This window comes from Engystomops pustulosus, chromosome 1, assembly GCF_040894005.1.
Source record: "Engystomops pustulosus chromosome 1, aEngPut4.maternal, whole genome shotgun sequence".
NCBI lineage: Eukaryota > Metazoa > Chordata > Amphibia > Anura > Leptodactylidae > Engystomops > Engystomops pustulosus.
In genome coordinates this window covers 7,626,142-7,644,500 of record NC_092411.1, presented here as the reverse complement: position 1 = coordinate 7,644,500, position 18,359 = coordinate 7,626,142, and positions in this window count along the sequence as shown.

Sequence of the window (18,359 nt, the reverse complement as noted above, 5' to 3'; positions counted from 1 at the left end):
ACTTTATTTTAGCTCCTACTCCAAAATAAATGCTTACATTGCATTTTACTTTCCTAAAATACCAGATTCTCCGAAGAAATATCCGTATAATCCGACTCCCGTTAGTTATTTATGCTCCATTTCATGCATTAAAAACATTCTGTTTCATGACAACGTGTGAGAGAATCTCAATTTAGCATTACCAGTATGGAAACCAAAATGCTGATGTCAATCAGGACGGAATAGATGGCAGAACGCCATTTTAATTTAGATCTCAGTGTGTCAGATAAGGCCTGTAACTATTTCGTGCCAATTCAGAAGGAAGGTTTCTCGTGCTGCAATAGTCGCTGTATTGTTGGGGACCTTCCAGTTTTAATGATACATTGTATTCTCAGTTTTCTTTTTCATTCAATTTCATTGTTCGCGTTCCGTCACTATGTGTCGTTGCTCACATTTTGATTGACAGGAAACCTGATTGATTATAAAACCTCTCTTCTTAATCTCCAAACTGAATGTATATGGACTATTCTACGATATATTATAGTGAATAAGTTAAAAATAAATGTCAGTAGCAGCACAATATCTGCATTGTGAGAATAATGCTGCACCCTGATGTCACCCAGTTAGACAAAATTGTGAAAATTGCCTTAAAGGGAACCTGTCAGCAGAAATTGACCTTTATGACACTACCAATATGTTGTCAAGCAGCTGAACACCTCCCACATTGGGGCTCATTTACTAAGGGTCCATCGGACGCACTCTCGTGGGGTTTCCTGACGTTTTCTGTTTTGAGAGGAATTGCCCCGGGATTTTGGCTTGCACGCGACAGGCCATCAGACAACCCGACGGATTCGGACAAACCGCGGAATTTAAAAGAGGAAATGTGTCACAAGATCAAGCCCTCACATGCACCAAGAAGAAGCTGGTTAAATCCGGCGGACCTCGGGGCAAAAGCGACGGACGCAGGAACTCGGGCGCACGATTTTGGTGAATCGCCGGACCCGAATCCTCATCAGACAACGCGCCACGATCGCGTCAGGACCAAGTAAGTAAATCTGCCCCATTGTGTTTCTTTCATGGTCCAGTGTGGTGGCATCATTCGGAAAATCAGCTTTGAAGTGAGATGTAAATTAGTTGTATAAAGTCAAGGAGGCGGAGATTTTAACACTGAAGTCAAGCTCTCTCATCACTGTAATTGCTGGTCCTACATCCAGAGATATCAATAAACGGATCTACAGAAATCGGATTCATGATGTCACTCATAGAGGAGGAGGTGTTCAGAGCTTCCCAATATGACTGTAGTGTTAAACTCTCCGCCTCCTTGACTTTATGTGACCCATTTACATCTCATTTCAAAGTTGATTTTCTGGATGATGTCACCACACTGGACCATCTGAAACAAAAACTAGAAGGTGTTAAACTGTTGACAATATACTTGTAGTGGTTTATTAGACCAATTGCTGATGATAGGTTCCCTTTAAAGTAAACCCTTAATGCACACACAGGGGGACTTTTCTATGTCTTCTGTCGACATGACAGAAGGCTGACAGAGACTATAGCTAAAATCTCTGCTAAATCAGACTTCCAAATATGTTAAGTGGCTTAGATACTCTTAGACCAGTCACCCTGTTACCACATATGTGCTTCATTGTTTTGGAGCTCATGTCCTCATGAGGTCATAGGTCATACATATGGTCGTCGTTTTCACCACCCCCTTGTTTGAGTCTAGTGTCCTGTGATAAAGGGTATGTCGTATTCTTGACCGTGTTTGCGACTCTGGCCTCCAATAGAAGTCAACGGGAATGGGAAACATACATAATACACTTGTGTCATCATTGTGCCATCCAGTTTCTAGGTAACACAATCATAAGATACTCTGAGGGTTTGGGTCAAACTACTGACATTATTTACCAGCCATGTACTTTTTTTTTGCAGCTCCACAAAAATAAAATGAAAATACTATGGACGCACTGATGGTTATATATTGTATTCCAGCGTATGTGCTTGTGCATCACCGTACGCCATTATCGTGACCCCTGCAGCGTGGTACAATACATCAAAAAGGTCTGACCTCTTGATGTATCTGCTGTGGAGCAGCGCAGTGTCTATATTCCTCCGCATACACACTTTCACTATTAAAAGTTTACCTGCTACATCTTTGTGCAGGCATGGGGCTGGAACGGCCACTCTGCCACAGGCCTGGATCCCCCTTCATGCCTCTCCATGCCCACTTGGTGGGGAGCTGGCGTAAAGGGAGAAATAATCATAAGTGCTAGCGGATCGCTAACATTTGCGATTATCTTCAGGGTCTCATGGCAGTGAGTGGTGTGCAAACCCTGATAAATAACCCCCACTGACTGCAAAAAGGGTCCTAGTCAAGCACAAGTTATGTGAACCTTAGAACACACTGCAGGGTGCAAAGTAATCCTACAATATACGCACATCACCGACACAATAGCACAGTAGCACTCTGCACACTGAATAACAATAAGTGCCTTATAAATCACTTTTATTCGTTTATAGCCGCACAACAAACATGGTCCATGATAAGACTCATCTGCCATACAGGGGTTCCCCTTCATATGTCTCAAGTCTTGTGTCAGGGTTCAAGGTCAGTGGACCCACTGGACCACCGCGGGAGACGGTACTAGCCGACACTTGGGACTGGATTCTCAGCGGCACCCGGTCTTTACCAGAGCACGCCGCGAAGTGGGATGGTCTTGCTGCAGCAGGGTGCCACCAGGTCGGTCCATAGGTGCGTCTAGCCTGTGGTGGCAGCCAAGGTCGCAGTACAGAATCAGAGTCAAGGCTCATGGTCAGGCACAGGCAAGTTGTCAGGACAGGTGGCAGAGATGCGTCAGAGTTCAGGTCCGGGGTCGGCAACAGGAGATCAAGGCAAGACAGGTGCAGGAACACAGGGAACTCGCAGGGAAGCTTTCACTGAGGTTGGTAGCTCAACGAAATCGTCTGGGAATGAGGGGAGCCGCCGGTCATTATGTAAACCCAGAAGTGGCCAATCAGAGGTGCGCTGGCCCTTTAAATCTCTGATTGTGCCTGCGATCTGAGGCATGGATCGCAGGGACACCCTTGACATCTTTTTTGTGGGGTCTCCTCCCATCTCTTGTGTATTGGTATATTTGTTAGTCTATTCTATTGACTTTTTTCCTATACAATTTTTCTATGATACTCAGGGACCTAGTAGCCCTTTACTGTGATATATAACTATGTCTTGTTGTCTATGCAATGCCTTGATATTTCTGATGTACTTATCCTGTATATATTGGATATTTGAGCTATTACTATGTGAAGGGAGATGAGTCGTATCATGGACCCTGGCCAGAACCTTTTATATTACATGGATGTATTTTAATTAGAGATGAGCGAGCACTAAAATGCTCGGGTACTCGTTATTCGAGACGAACTTTTCCCGATGCTCGAGTGCTCGTCTCGAATAACGAGCCCCATTGAAGTCAATGGGAGACTCGAGCATTTTTCAAGGGGACCAAGGCTCTGCACAGGGAAGCTTGGCCAAACACCTGGGAACCTCAGAAAAGGATGGAAACACCACGGAAATGGACAGGAAACAGCAGGGGCAGCATGCATGGATGCCTCTGAGGCTGCTTAATCGCACCATTATGCCAAAATTATGGGCAACAGCATGGCCATGACAGAGTGACCGAATGAGGCTAGATAGCATCTAAAACATCCAATAATTGACCCTGACACTATAAGGGACGGCATGCAGAGGCAGCGGCAGCAGTGGCAGGCTAGAGAGTGGCATGGCAACATACCCTAAATGGACTCCGGTTTCACCAAAGGAGGTGAAATGATTTCCTATGTGAACAAAAGGTTGACAGTATATTTAGTCGATAACACAGCATGGTGGCGACATAGTGACCAAGTTCCATAACGTATCTGGTGAAACACCCGAAAAATGAGCCTGACACAGCTCTTTTGATATGTGGAGGCAGCCATGGAGACGCCTTCCATGATTAAGAGCGACAGTATGGGGCATTCATATTGCGCTGCTATGATTGCAAATTCAGGTCTCCAGCATGGCGGCGACAGATGGGCCGAGTTCCACTATGTATCTGGTGAAACACCTGAAAATTCTGCCTGACATAGCTCGTTTGATAAGGGGATGATGTGCTGCATATCCTCTCGTGCTCCAGCGTCTGGGGTATAGAGAGTTGAAATGAGACATTGGTGGACGCTGTGGAGGATCGTGGAGGCAAAATGGACAGGAAACAGCAGGGGCAGCATGCATGGATGCCTCTGAGGCTGCCTAATCTTGGGATGGAGCTGGCGGTCCACTGCCAGGCGAGATTTCGCCTGTCCAAGCCCCTGTCTCTCGGCTCCTCCCCACCCAAAATGGGCCTGGGGGCCAGAAGCGTTTACTTTGAAAAAATTATAATTTTCAAAGCAGGCCGGGTCGTTTGAATATTTCACCTAGGAATAATGGAATAGCATAGTGGTTCTATTTTTAATTGTTTTTACGGAAATGGTTCCATGATTAAGAGCGACAGTATGGGGCATCCATATTGCGCTGCTATGATTGCAACTTCAGGTCTCCAGCATGGCGGCGACAGATGGGCCGAGTTCCACTATGTATCTGGTGAAACACCTGAAAATTCTGCCTGACACAGCTCGTTTGATAAGGGGACCATGTATGGAGGCAGTGAACTAGTAGTAGGTTAAAGGTGCTGCAGTTAAAACTATGTTAGTTGGATCTTGAGATGGAGCTGGCGCTCCGCTGCCAGGCGAGCTTTCGCCAATCCAAGCCCCTGTCTCTAGGCTACTCCCCAAACAGCACTTCTAAGAACCTTTTGTATAAGATCAAGTGTAGTAGCGTTCTTATAAGTTTAGGATATGGCGGGTGAGGGGAATGTAAACAGATGCGCAAGAAGCGCTGAAATAATATCGGTAAATGATAAAAGTTTGCCATTATATTTTGTGGATTACACAGCAGGGTGGCGACAAAGTTAACAAGTTTGATGTGGAAGCCATGAAAACAACCCAAAATTCTGCCTGACACAGCTCGTTTGATAAGGGGACCATGTATGGAGGCAGTGAACTAGTAGTAGATTAAAGGTGCTGCAGTTAAAACTATGTTAGTTGGATCTTGAGATGGAGCTGGCGCTCCGCTGCCAGGCGGGCTTTCGCCAATCCAAGCCCCTGTCTCTAGGCTACTCCCCAAACAGCACTTCTAAGAACCTTTTGTATAAGATCAAGTGTAGTAGCGTTCTTATAAGTTTGGGATATGGCGGGTGAGGGGAATGTAAACAGATGCGCAAGAAGCGCTGAAATAATATCGGTAAATGATAAAAGTTTGCCAGTATATTTTGTGGATTACACAGCAGGGTGGCGACAAAGTTAACAAGTTTGATGTGGAAGCCATGAAAACAACCCAAAATTCTGCCTGACACAGTTCGTTTGATAAGGAGACCATGTATGGAGGCAGCTATATGGACGACTTTTGGAGGCAGCTATGGCGATGACGTGTGGAGGTAGCAATGGAGACAACTTGTGGAGCCAGCTAAAAAGACGACATGTGGAGGCTGCTATGGAGACAATTCAATTTGGATAGTGCCTGTATGTTGCAGTCCAAAAAAGTTTTCTAACCAGAGGAGCAGGTAGGTGGTCCTCCAGAAAAATTAAATAAATTGAGTACCTGTATGTGGCATTCCAAAAAAGTTTTCAAACCAGAGGAGCAGGTAGGTGGTCCTCCAGAAAAATTAAATAGATTGAGTACTATAGCTAGAGTCAGTTGCCCTGGCAAAAAATAGCCAGTTTTCTATGCTTTAGTGTACAAAGAGGAGGAGAAGGAGGACAATGAGGAGGAGGAGTGCATACATTATTCAGGTTGAGCTTCTTTCACCTGGTGGAGAATGAAAATCCGGAGAAATCCAGGCTTTATTCATCTTGATAAGCGCCAGCCTGTCAGCGCTGTCAGTCGACAGGCGTGTGCGCTTATCGGTGATGATGCCACCAGCTGCACTGAAAACCCGCTCGGACAACACACTAGCGGCAGGGCAGGCAAGAACCTCCAAGGCGTACAGCGCCAGTTCGTGCCACATGTCCAGCTTTGAAACCCAGTAGTTGTAGGGAGCTGTGTGATCATTTAGAACGATGGTATGGTCAGCTACGTACTCCCTCACCATCTTTCTGTAAAGATCAGCCCTACTCTGCCGAGACTGGGGACAGGTGACAGTGTCTTGCTGGGGTGACATAAAACTGGCAAAGGCCTTGTAAATCGTACCCCTGCCAGTGCTGGAAAAGCTGCCTGCTCGCCTACTCTCCCTCGCTACTTGTCCCGCAGAAGTACGCCCTCTGCCGCTAGTGCTGTCAGAAGGGAAATACTGTTTCAGCTTGTGCACCAGGGCCTGCTGGTATTTATGCATTCTCACACTCCTTTCCTCTCCAGGGATGAGAGTGGAAAGATTTTGCTTGTACCGTGGGTCCAGGAGGGTGAATACCCAGTAATCGGTGCTGGAATAAATTCTTTGAACGCGAGGGTCACGGGATAGGCAGCCTAACATGAAATCTGCCATATGCGCCAGAGTCCCAATGCGCAAGAATTCACTCCCCTCACTGGCCTGACTGCCCATTTCCTCCTCCTCCAACTCCTCCAACTCCTCTTCTTCTGGCCATACACGCTGAACAGTGAAGGACTCAACAATGGTCCCCTCTTGTGTCTCGCCAACATTCTCCTCCTCTTCCTCCTCATCCTCCTCCACCTCCTCCGATATGCGCTGAGAAACAGATCTAAGGGTGCTTTGGCTATCAACAAGGGAATCTTCTTCCCCCGTCTCTTGTGACGAGCGCAAAGCTTCCGACTTCATGCTGACCAGAGAGTTTTTCAACAGGCCAAGCAGCGGGATGGTGAGGCTGATAATGGCGGCATCGCCACTGACCATCTGTGTTGACTCCTCAAAGTTACTCAGCACCTGACAGATATCAGACATCCACGTCCACTCCTCATTGTAGACTTGAGGAAGCTGACTGACCTGACTACCAGTTCTGGTGGAAGTTGACATCTGGCAGTCTACAATCGCTCTGCGCTGCTGGTAAACTCTGGATAACATGGTTAATGTTGAATTCCACCTCGTGGGCACGTCACACAACAGTCGGTGAGCGGGCAGTTGGAAGCGGCGCTGCGCTGCCCTGAGAGTGGCAGCATCTGTGCTGGACTTCCTGAAATGCGCACAGATGCGGCGCACCTTCGTGAGCAAATCAGAAAGATTGGGGTATGTCTTGAGGAAACGCTGAACTATGAGATTTAACACATGGGCCAGGCATGGCACATGTGTTAGTCTGCCGAGTTGCAGAGCCGCCACCAGGTTACGGCTGTTGTCACACACAACCATGCCTGGCTTCAGGTTCAGCGGTGCCAGCCACAGATCAGTCTGCGCCATGATGCCCTGTAATAGCTCTTGGGCGGTGTGCCTTTTATCGCCTAGGCTCAGCAGTTTGAGCACCGCCTGCTGTCGCTTAGCGACGGCACTGCTGCTGTGCCTAGAGCTACCGACTGATGGCGCCATGCCCACGGATGGTAATTTGGAGGAGGAGGTGGAGGAGGGGTGGGAAGAGGAGGAGGCATAGTAGGCCTTTGAGACCTGGACCGAGGTAGGCCCCACAATCCTCGGCGTCGGCAGTATATGAGCAGCCCCAGGGTCAGACTCGGTCCCAGCCTCCACCAAGTTAACCCAATGTGCCGTCAGCGATATATAGTGGCCCTGCCCAGCAGCACTCGTCCACGTGTCCGTGGTCAGGTGGACCTTGTCAGAAACGGCGTTGGTCAGGGCACGGATGATGTTCTCTGACACGTGCTTGTGCAGGGCTGGGACGGCACATCGGGAAAAATAGTGGCGGCTGGGGACCGAATACCGAGGGGCGGCCGCCGCCATGAGGTTTCGAAAGGCCTCGGTCTCTACCAGCCTATAGGGCAGCATCTCCAGGCTAAGCAACTTGGAGATGTGGACGTTGAGGGCTTGGGCGTGTGGGTGGGTTGCGCTATACTTCCTTTTGCGCTCCAGCGTCTGGGGTATGGAGAGCTGAATGCTGGTGGATGCTGTGGAGGATCGTGGAGGTGAAGATGGGGTTTTCGCACGGGAGGTGTTTGGGCCGTGGTCCTGGGCAGGGGGCTGACTAGCAGATGACACAGGGGAAGGAGCAGTGGTGTGCCCGGCCGGAGGTGAACGGGCTTGTTGCCATTGAGTGGGGTGTTTAGAATTCATATGCCTGCGCATACTGGTGGTAGTTAAGCTAGTAGTGGTGGAACCCCTGCTGATCCTGGTTTGGCAAAGGTTGCACACCACAGTCCGTCGGTCATCCAGTGTTTCTTTAAAGAACCTCCAGACTTCTGAAAATCTAGCCCTCGCCACGGGAGCTTGACTACGGGCAACATTTGGCGCTGTTGCACCAGCTCTGGCCCTGCCTCTCCGTCTGGCCCCACCACTGCCTCTTCCAACCTCACCTCCATCTCAGAAGCACTGTGTTCACCCGGCCTATCAACCCAGCTTGGGTCTGTCACCTCATCATCCTCCGATCCCTCAGTCTGCTCCCCCCTCGGACTTCCTGCCCTGACAACAACTTCCCCACTGTCTGACAACCGTGTCTCCTCATCGTCCGACACCTCTTTACACACTTCTTCCACTACGTAAATAATGTCATCATCACCCACAGACTGCGACCGGTGGAAAACCTGGGCATCGGAAAATTGCTCAGCAGCAATCGGACAAGTGGTTTGTGACTGTGGGAAGGGTCCAGAAAACAGTTCCTCAGAGTATGCCGGTTCAAATGCCAAATTTTGCTGGGAGGGGGCAGACTGGGGGGAAGGAGGCTGAGGTGGAGGAGCTGGAGGAGTGCTGATTTCGGTGACATGGGTGGACTGCGTGGAAGACTGACTGGTAGACAAATGGCTAGAAGCATTGTCCGCAATCCACGACATCACCTCTTCACACTGTTCTGGCCTCAACAGTGCTCTACCACGAGTCCCAGTAACTTGAGACATGATGAACCTAGGGAGTGTAGCTCTGCGTCGTTCCCCTGCTCCCTCATCAGCAGGTGGTGTCTCACCCCGCCCAGGACCACGGCCTCTGACCCCTGCAGTAGTTGGACGCCGATGTCCACGCCCTCGTCCTCTACCCCTAGCCCTCGGGTTAAACATTTTCCAAATTAAAGTGTAAACTTTAAATTTTTCTTTTGTGTGTTTTTTATTTATTTTTTTTAAACAAAACGATGCTATCCTATTGCTATGGCTAGTTTCTACCCTACACTAACAGCACACAACTGGATTTTGTGCTATGCCTGATGACTTTGAGCTATAAAAAGAAATAAAGGTAAAAAAAAATAAATCAGCAGACAATGGTAGCAAGTCTCCCTGCAAATTCCTCACAATACGGTACTAGCTGCACTACTAGTGCCAGCAAGCCCAGCCACAAGCAAACAAAAGACAGGAAAATATAACGCTATCGTAGGCCTAAGTAAGCCGTTGGGGTTCTCCTATAGCTATTTTCTAGCCTACAGTGAAAGCACACTGCTTTGCAATATGACTTTGAGGTATAAAGAGAAATAAAGGTAAAAAAAAATAAATCAGCAGACTCTGCCTAATTCTAATCAAACCCCTAATAAATTGTCCCACTTCGGTGTTTGAGGTGGATATGTTTGTCACTAAGAGCTAAACACAACGGTAGCAAGTCCCCCTGCAAATTCCTCACAATATGGTACTAGCTGCACTACTAATGCCAGCAAGCCCAGCCACAGGCAAACAAAAAAAAGTAAAATAAAACGTTATTGTAGCCCTAAGAAGGGCTGTTGGGTTCTTGTAGAATCACTCCTGCCTAACACTATTCTAATAGAACACCCTAACGCTTTCCCTGACCAGCAGCAGCTCTCTCCCTAGCGGCATCCAGACAGAGAATGATCCGAGCAGCGGGGGCAGGGGCTAGTCTATCCCAGGGTCACCTGATCTGGCCAGCCAACCACTGCTATCGACGTGTAAGGGTACCACATCATGCTGGGTGGAGTGCAGAGTCTCCTGGCTTGTGATTGGCTCTGTTTCTGGCCGCCAAAAAGCAAAACGGCGGGAGCTGCCATTTTCTCGAGCTGGCGAAATACGAGCAACGAGCAGTTTCGAGTACGCTAATGCTCGACCGAGCATCAAGCTCGGACGAGTATGTTCGCTCATCTCTAATTTTAATGTGTTTGTTGTGCAGCCATGAACTAATAAAAGTGATTTATAAGTGGCTTCATTTTATTGGGTGTGCAGAAAGCTATTGTGCTATTGTGTCCTTGTTTTTGTTGGTGAAGGACAAGTTATGTGACTTTGACATCTTTGAAGAATTAGCTTTTTATTTAATAGGGGACAGACGGACCCGAACGTGCAATTTTAAGCAAGAAGTTCAGGTTCAGTGTTTTGCTCATTCCCAACTGTTAACATCCGTGATCGGTGCCAGCCCGAGGCATTTAAAGGACATCTATCACCAGATTACTTGTGGTAGAGTTTTCTAGTTAGGCTGCTTGTTCCGTCTAGGGAATGGGAGGGCTGTTTTTTTACAAATTTTTAGGCATCTACAATAACAAAATAATAACTTTGTCCACAGGGGGTCAGGCCGACAGCGCGGGAGCGCCTCTTGGCTTCCCCGGATTTTAATTTATGCAACCCTCCGCCTGCTCCTGGCTGGGGAATTAAGATCCGGCTGGTGAGGTCAGAACGGGGGGGGGGATTTGGAGGAGAGCGGGGCGTGTTCCCTCTACAATTTCCCCTGGCTGGTGGCAGAAGGAGGCTTGCAGCTGGGGGTGCATAAATTAAAAGCTGGGGAAGCCGAGAGGCACTTGGGCACCATCAGCCTAAGCGCCTCCAGGTGTTTTACAAAGTTAATATTTTGTTATTGAAGATGCCCGAAAACTTGTAAAAAACAGTTCCCCCACCCCCTAGACGGAACGAGTAGAATAATTAGGATACTCTACCACAAGTAATCTGGTGGAAGATGTCCTTTAAGTGCTCGAGGCGCTAGTTAGAAGCAGGCAGTGTGTGTGCTGCTATTTCCTGAGGATTGTTGCTCCCCATCACGTTATTTGGAAAATGATGGAATGCAAGCCCCATCAGCATTTGAATAGAAACACCCGCGAATGGTTCCATCTCCAATTGTGGGTGCTACCAGTGGTGGTTAACTTTTCGGTTTGGTACTCAGTAGTGGATTATGTGGTTTGGGGCGGTAGGTAGCCCAGATCAACCTTCATCCATGACATCTTCATGCATCTGTTCCTACTCTCATTACACATGTACAAGCCATTTTAGGACCTTTGAAAGTCCTCCAAAAGTCCTCAACACGATCATTGAAAGCAGCAGAAGGGACACGTCCTCCATTCCCCAGGAAGCTGATTCTAGGACCAGATGTAGGAAGGGATTCCAGACTTATAGGGGCCATAATATTCCTACATCGCAGGGCCCATGGCAAACCTAATCTACCCCAGTTGGTACCGACTGGTTCTGGCAGAATCGGAACCTTAACGAGTCGACTCATCCCTAATTAGACAAAACAAGATTAATGGTGTATGAGTTCTTCTAGTGGGATGGAGCACAGGAGAAGCCCAGAAGGAGATGTTGAGAAGTAGAGAATTGAATATAAAAGATACTTTTTCTATTGCATACACCTGCAGTATAATGAAAAATTTGGGGAAGAAAACCTATTATGGAAAGGAAGCTCATCCAAGGAATATAAGACTGATCCCTAGATGTAAGCAGAGATCTGCATGGAGATTGTTTGCTTTTCTCCTATTATAGTAGTAAAAAAATATATAAAAAAAAGAAAATTTGATTGTAAAGTCTTTGCATACAAGGACGATGGTTCTCGTGAGTTTAACAATTTCTGTATCTGACAGTGAAATATGATGACAAATGTCAACAAGAAAAAGAAATCATTTGTATTCTGCTATTTCTTAATTATTTCCTATTGTAATAGTTTTAAAACCACAAAAAAAACATTTTTTTTGAAATGGGAAACACGAGTTGAAATGGGAAACAAACCTTCCTATCTATGTATCACCAGACAAAACTTCTTTGAATTTATTCCATGTAGATACATCACGTTTTGTGCTTCCTTTGTTCTTTCATTGTAATTATTTTATTTTTTGCAAAAAAATATTAAAAGAATATTGAAGACAGTGGGGGTCATTTACTAAGGGCCCGAATCGCTCTTTTTCATTGGGTTTCCCGAAAATTATCGGTTTGCCGCCGAATTGCCCCGGGTTTTTGGAGCACGTGATCGGATTGTGGAGCATCGGCACCGGCATGCATGTGACGGAAATCGGGGGGCGTGGCCATCAGAAAAAAAACAAAGGATTCGGAAAAACCGCGGTATTTAAAACAAAAAATGTGTCGCTTGACACGCACTTACCTGCACCCAGGATAGGATGGTGCACTCCAGCGAACTCTGGCGGACCTCGGCGCAGCAGCGACACCTGGTGGACATCGGGTGCACTACCTTAGTGAATCGCCGGAAGACCTAAATACTCGACGGAGAACGTGCCGCTGGATCGCAACAGGACCGAGTAGGTAAATGTGCCCCAGTATATAATGTAAACTTAAAATTACCCAGAAATGATTGTAAAGCTGTTAACAGACTGAAGAAAAATATTTTACACTGTTATAAGGCCCTCTCACTTATACACGATCAATAGTAAATCAATAATTTCAACCCCTTCCACACACATAGATCCCCATGATACAGGCCACGCCCACCCTTGACCCGCTGGATACATCAAAAGGAACAAGGTGCCCGGCAAAACTACCCCAGGTCCGAAGAATATCAGATCCTTGTCACAGGGGGGCACACACCAGGATGTCAGTGAGCTTGGTCTACAATCCTTCATCCTGGTGGGAGATGTCCTTTAAATTAAAGATTAAGAATCTTAAGAGGCAAAGTGGATATATCTGGAAGTTTGTATCATAAATCTCAGTGCACAGAGCAAACTTGAAGGATTCATAATAAGTGTAAGTAGCGAGACATCAAGGTGTTCTATAGCAGTTGTGTGTCCTAATGCTTTTGGACCCCTATTGTTAGTGTGACCACTGTGGGCCTCCGTAGTTACGTTGCTCATGATGAAATATCCACAGGATACTGAGGTCTGAGCACTAAAGTGAAAGGGCAAAGGCTTCAGTATTTTCCAGCATTATCTCAGCACCTGCATACAATATATGCTGTCATTATTTAAAGGATTAACACCCACGATCGGTGCCGGCACCGGTTGTGAGTGTTACCAATGGCCGTTGCAGTACCTAAACCTAAGTTTTGTTCAAAGTTTGGCCCAATTTGCCGATCCCAAACCTGAACTTGTCTCCTCATCGCCACTCGTTAAAGCTATTGACTAATTCCACTTTATTTCATATTTATTCTATAACGACAGTTAGGTAATTATTTTGCTTCCATGAAATTTGCTAAATTTCCACTTTTTACGTATCGAAAGCTGAAAAGTTTAACAACAGGGATAATAACAAGAAATCTACAAAGTTTGGTTGAATAAATAGGTCCCTTACAAATTGAATTTATAATTCCACTTTAAGTGCTCCGGGTAGACAGCTCAGCCGATAAGCTTTACTAATAACACCTATTAAGTTTGTTTTCCTTCCTTTATTAGCATAATAAAAATCTTAAGACAGTATGGAGAAGCGCTATGTAATATCTCACAATGGCTCAATATACGTAAGTGCTACAGATGGTTGTGAACTATCTCAATTTATTCCCTCCTTAAAATAAATAGGAGACAACTATCATGCTTAAAGGATGGAACAAACTGTCTTATGTTTGGTGGCGCTTGTTGTTTACCAAACTTTCAGAAGATCCTCGACATGAGTCAGGTTTGTCTTTGAAGGAGTTGGAGGTTTTCTCTCTATTAGAAAAAGTTTTCAGTGGATGCTTTTTTTTTCACTTTTATCAAACTTTAGATGCAAATCAAGATGAACTATGACTGGTTGACACCTCCAAAGGACACAACATTTTGTGATTTAATTTTAAAGGAAACCTACCACCATGGATTTACCTATTAAGGTAGATCTGGTGGTGGGTTCCTCTAATGTATAGTAGTAGAGCCCTTTTTTGGGCTACCGTATATACCCGAGTATAAGCCGACCCGAGTATAAGCCGAGACCCCTAATTTTACCACCAAACCTGGGAAAACATATTGACTCGAGTAAAAGCCGAGGGTGTAGTATACAGCCTGCCCTGCCCCAAGTGGTATACAGCGTGCCCAAAGTGGTATACAGCATGCCCCAAGTGGTATACAGCCTGCCCCCCAGTATGCCAAGCTAATAAAAAAAAATAAACTTAATACTCACCCTCCGACGATACTCACCTTTGATACTCGGCATGGCTCCCAGTCCTCGGCGGCTGCTCCCAGTCCTAGGCGGCGGCTTCTCTTTTCTTTCTTCAGTAGCCGGCAGTCGCGTCCATGCGATCTGCCAACGGGCGCGCACTGTGATGCGGCGGTGTCGCCGCCAATGACGTCATCAGCGGCGACACCGCTGCATCATAGTGCGCGCCCGCCGGCAGATCGGATGGACGCGACTGCCGGCTACTGAAGAAAGAAAAGAGAAGCCGCCGCCTAGGACTGGCAGCAGCCGCCGAGGACTGGCTAGTGAAGAAAACAGAATGAAGCCGGAGCCGCCGCCGAGGACTGGGAGCCTCCGCTGAGGACCGGGAGCCGCCGCCGCCGAGGATCCGGGTGCCGGAGGGTGAGGATTTTTTTTTTTTAATTGACTCGTGTATAAGCCGAGGTGAGGTTTTTCAGCACATTTTTTGTGCTGAAAAACTCGGCTTATACACAAGTATATACGGTAATTCTTTTGTGGCCCATAACTTTTATAAATTTTAATTCCCCCAATGTTCAAATTTCCTATAGAGGCTACTGGGGCATGGAGTGGCTGGAGCTGAGGCTACACAGCATGGCTACTCCACGCCCCAGTAGCTTCTTCCATTCCGCCTACCAATTAATCTTCAGTGCGCAGCTCCTTGTAGCTGCACACACTCATCTGAGAAGCTGGGTTCAGAGCCGAGACTGTGCAGCCAGCAACCTGTGTTCTGCGCATGCACAGAACTCAGCTTTGCAGACGAGTGCCTTGGTAGAACACAATAGGCTACTGGGGCGTAGAGTAGCCTCTTTAGGAAATTTGCATATTTCGGGAATTAAAACTTATAAAAGTTATGGGCCACAAAAGAATTTCCCCTAAAAAGGGCAATACTACTATACATTAGAGGAACCTTCTACCGGATCTACCTTAATAGATCTGTGGTGGTAGGTTTCCTTTAAATTACTAAAATTCTGAAAGCACAATCTATGATACTTGGCCTCACATGTAAAGGCTGTAGATTTTCAAAATCCAGCGAATGGAAAAGCTAATTGCTTCCAACCACTACTGCTGACTGGACCTCTCTGTGGGCCCCTTGGATTATTTTTCAGTGTATCCCAAAATATACCTTTTTCCTGGCTGAGCACTGAGCAGTCTCCCTCTGCGTCTGGTGTCCCGTCTACCTATTCCATTGGGAATTTTACTGTGTACTGCTTTGCTTTTCTTAAGAAGCTGTGCATGACTTTTCATCAGTCCTGCTGAAGTGATAAAAAGCACAATGGGTCGTTTCTAAAGATTAGCCGGCCCAATGGTCGGGCTCAGTTTTAGCACTCAGGTTTGGCCGACTGACCCTGAAATATTGCCAGATTGATGGGCAAACAGCCGATCCAGCAAATTGATACCCCTAGCAACTAGCCATGCCTATGATTGGTCAGGTAGTGTCCCTCTAACCATAGCCATGTTGCAATTTTCTGTTGCAGCCAATTCGACAACATGTCAAGGTCACGCGGCCGGACCCTCGACAACCGAGTCATCTCTAGTCATTTCTCTCTGTCCTACAATTGCTAAAATAAATTTATGGTGATACCCCAGGTAATGGCAGAAGGAACACTGTGAATAAATATAGTGGCCTTGGTTTTTGGTCATAACAGTAATGAAGAGGTTAAACCTATATTTTTTTTCTTTTTATCAAGAGAGAGTGAATTATATGTGTCTGTTAAATATAATTATAATGGGCACAAAAGAAAATTATAGATTTTAATGATTTTCGATCATTTAACCAAATATTTTTTAAAAAACGCCTAATTTATGGTGCAGAGACAAAAATAGAAAGGGGTCAAAAACAATTTATTATTTTATTTGAAACATGTTGATGTTAACACCTGTGCACTAAAGTGTCCTTAATCAAGAAGGACAAGGTTTTTTTTTCTTTTTTGTTTACAATTTGTTACATTCGCCTGTATTTTTAATTAAATGAGTTATTTTGTTTGTTTTAAACTATATTTTTTATTTTTATTACTCCCACTAGCTTTTTTTTTTTTATTCAACAATCAATTTATTGCATATACTTTGTATATGTATGATACATTGAAATACTGAATATATTGTTTGGCATGCACTTTTGGTCCCTTTTGCCCCACACAGCACATTTTTAAAAAATGATGCCCGATTAACCTAATTTACAATAACCTCCCATAAATACTCAAGCATAAGCCGAGTTTTTCAGCACAAAAAATGTGCTGAAATACCGTAATGCGGCTTATACTAGTGTCTGTGAAAATAACTCGGTACTCACCTTTCCGACGCCCTCCGCAGGTCCTCTTCTTCTTCAGCTCCAGTTCCATCGTCAGGTCCCTGCAACAAAGAAGCCCCAGTGTTCGTGTGGAAGAAATTGGTGCCGGCGCTTGTGGATGGACTGCTCTGGATATGGTTCCTTTAAAAGCATATTTTATTCAATGTGCAACACGTTTCGGCCCAGGAATCGGGCCTTTGTCTGGCAGAAAACATATGGTGCTAAATGGCATCTTTTGTATACTCATCCGGTAACCAGAAAAGGCTGTGATGTAAACAAATCATCATTATGCATAGTAGTTGATCAACTATAATTATATGTAGTCCCTCCGAATAGCCACTATATTTCCAAAGCTCATATTGTGTATAATTTTTCATTCAGACCTTTAGCTTATATTGTTTCCAATTTTTTATTCAGACCATTCGGTGTCAGGGTATTTAAAGGAAACCTACCACTTGTAGTGGCAGGTTTACGATGGGAATACCGGGCACCAGCTCAGGGTGAGGTCAGGGTGAGCTGGTGCCGGAGCTTATTTTAGTTAGTGTTTTAAACCGCGGTATCGCGGTTTAAAACACTTTTTAAACTTTATAGCCGGAGCAGGGAGATACGCGCTCGGCGCTTACCGTGCGCGCGGCTCTCATTCACTTCCTATGTAGCCGCGCGCACGGTAAGCGCCGAGCGCGTACCTGCCTGCGCCGGCTATAAAGTTTAAAAAGTGTTTTAAACCGCGATACCGCGGTTTAAAACACTAACTAAAATAAGCTCCGGCACCAACTCACCCTGAGCTGGTGCCCGGTATTTCCATCGGAAACCTGCCACTATAAGTGGTAGGTTTCCTTTAATTTATAGATCCAAAAAGATTCTCTTCTTTTTATCTAGGGTTTTTATCCTATAGTGTTGGGACATGGGGATCTGTTCTAGGGGGGGTTACAGTTAGGGAATCAAAAAAACATCCTTTTTCCAAAAGTAGAGGTTTAGAGAGGTTATGTTGCAAAAAACAATTTTTTTCCTCTGTGTCTATGTCCGTTTAAATGAACACGGAGGGATTGTACTGTTCTCCCCACATACTGGAGGCCGCATCTACAGTCTATCACACATATATGATGAAATCTGAGCCACTCGACAGTTCTTTGTTTAATCATGAATCTTTCACCAGTAGATTTTGATGTCAAGGTTTTTGCCCCAGCATTGATGTTCGCACAACAGAGGCACTTAGGGTGTCCACACTTTCTTACCCCTTTCCTCATGTTCTTTGTATCCAGGTCCGTCTCTACCTTCCTCAATTTACTGGGGGCCACAATGTTCTTAATTAGAAAGGTGAGTACAAAGGTTTCTGAGGGTTTTTTTTAGGCTGGGCAGGGGGCTGCTGGCTATATACAAGGGGGCAGGCACTGGCCATATACTGGGGGTGCAGGCACAGGCTATATACTGGGGACAGGAAATTGCTATATACAAAGGGGCTGCTGGCTACATACTGGATGCAGGGGACTGCTGGCTATATACAAGGGGGCTGCTGGTCACATACAAGTGGGAAGAGACTGGCTATATATGAGGGAGTGCTGGCTATCTAGCCATGTACTAGGTGGCTGCTGGATATATACTAGGGGCTGGCTATATACTAGGGGGCAGCGGCTGGCTATATACTAGGGGGCTGCTGGCTATATACTGGGGGACATGTGTTGCTGGCTATATACTGGGGGCAGGGGGCTACTGGCTATATATTAGGGGGCAGGCGCTGGC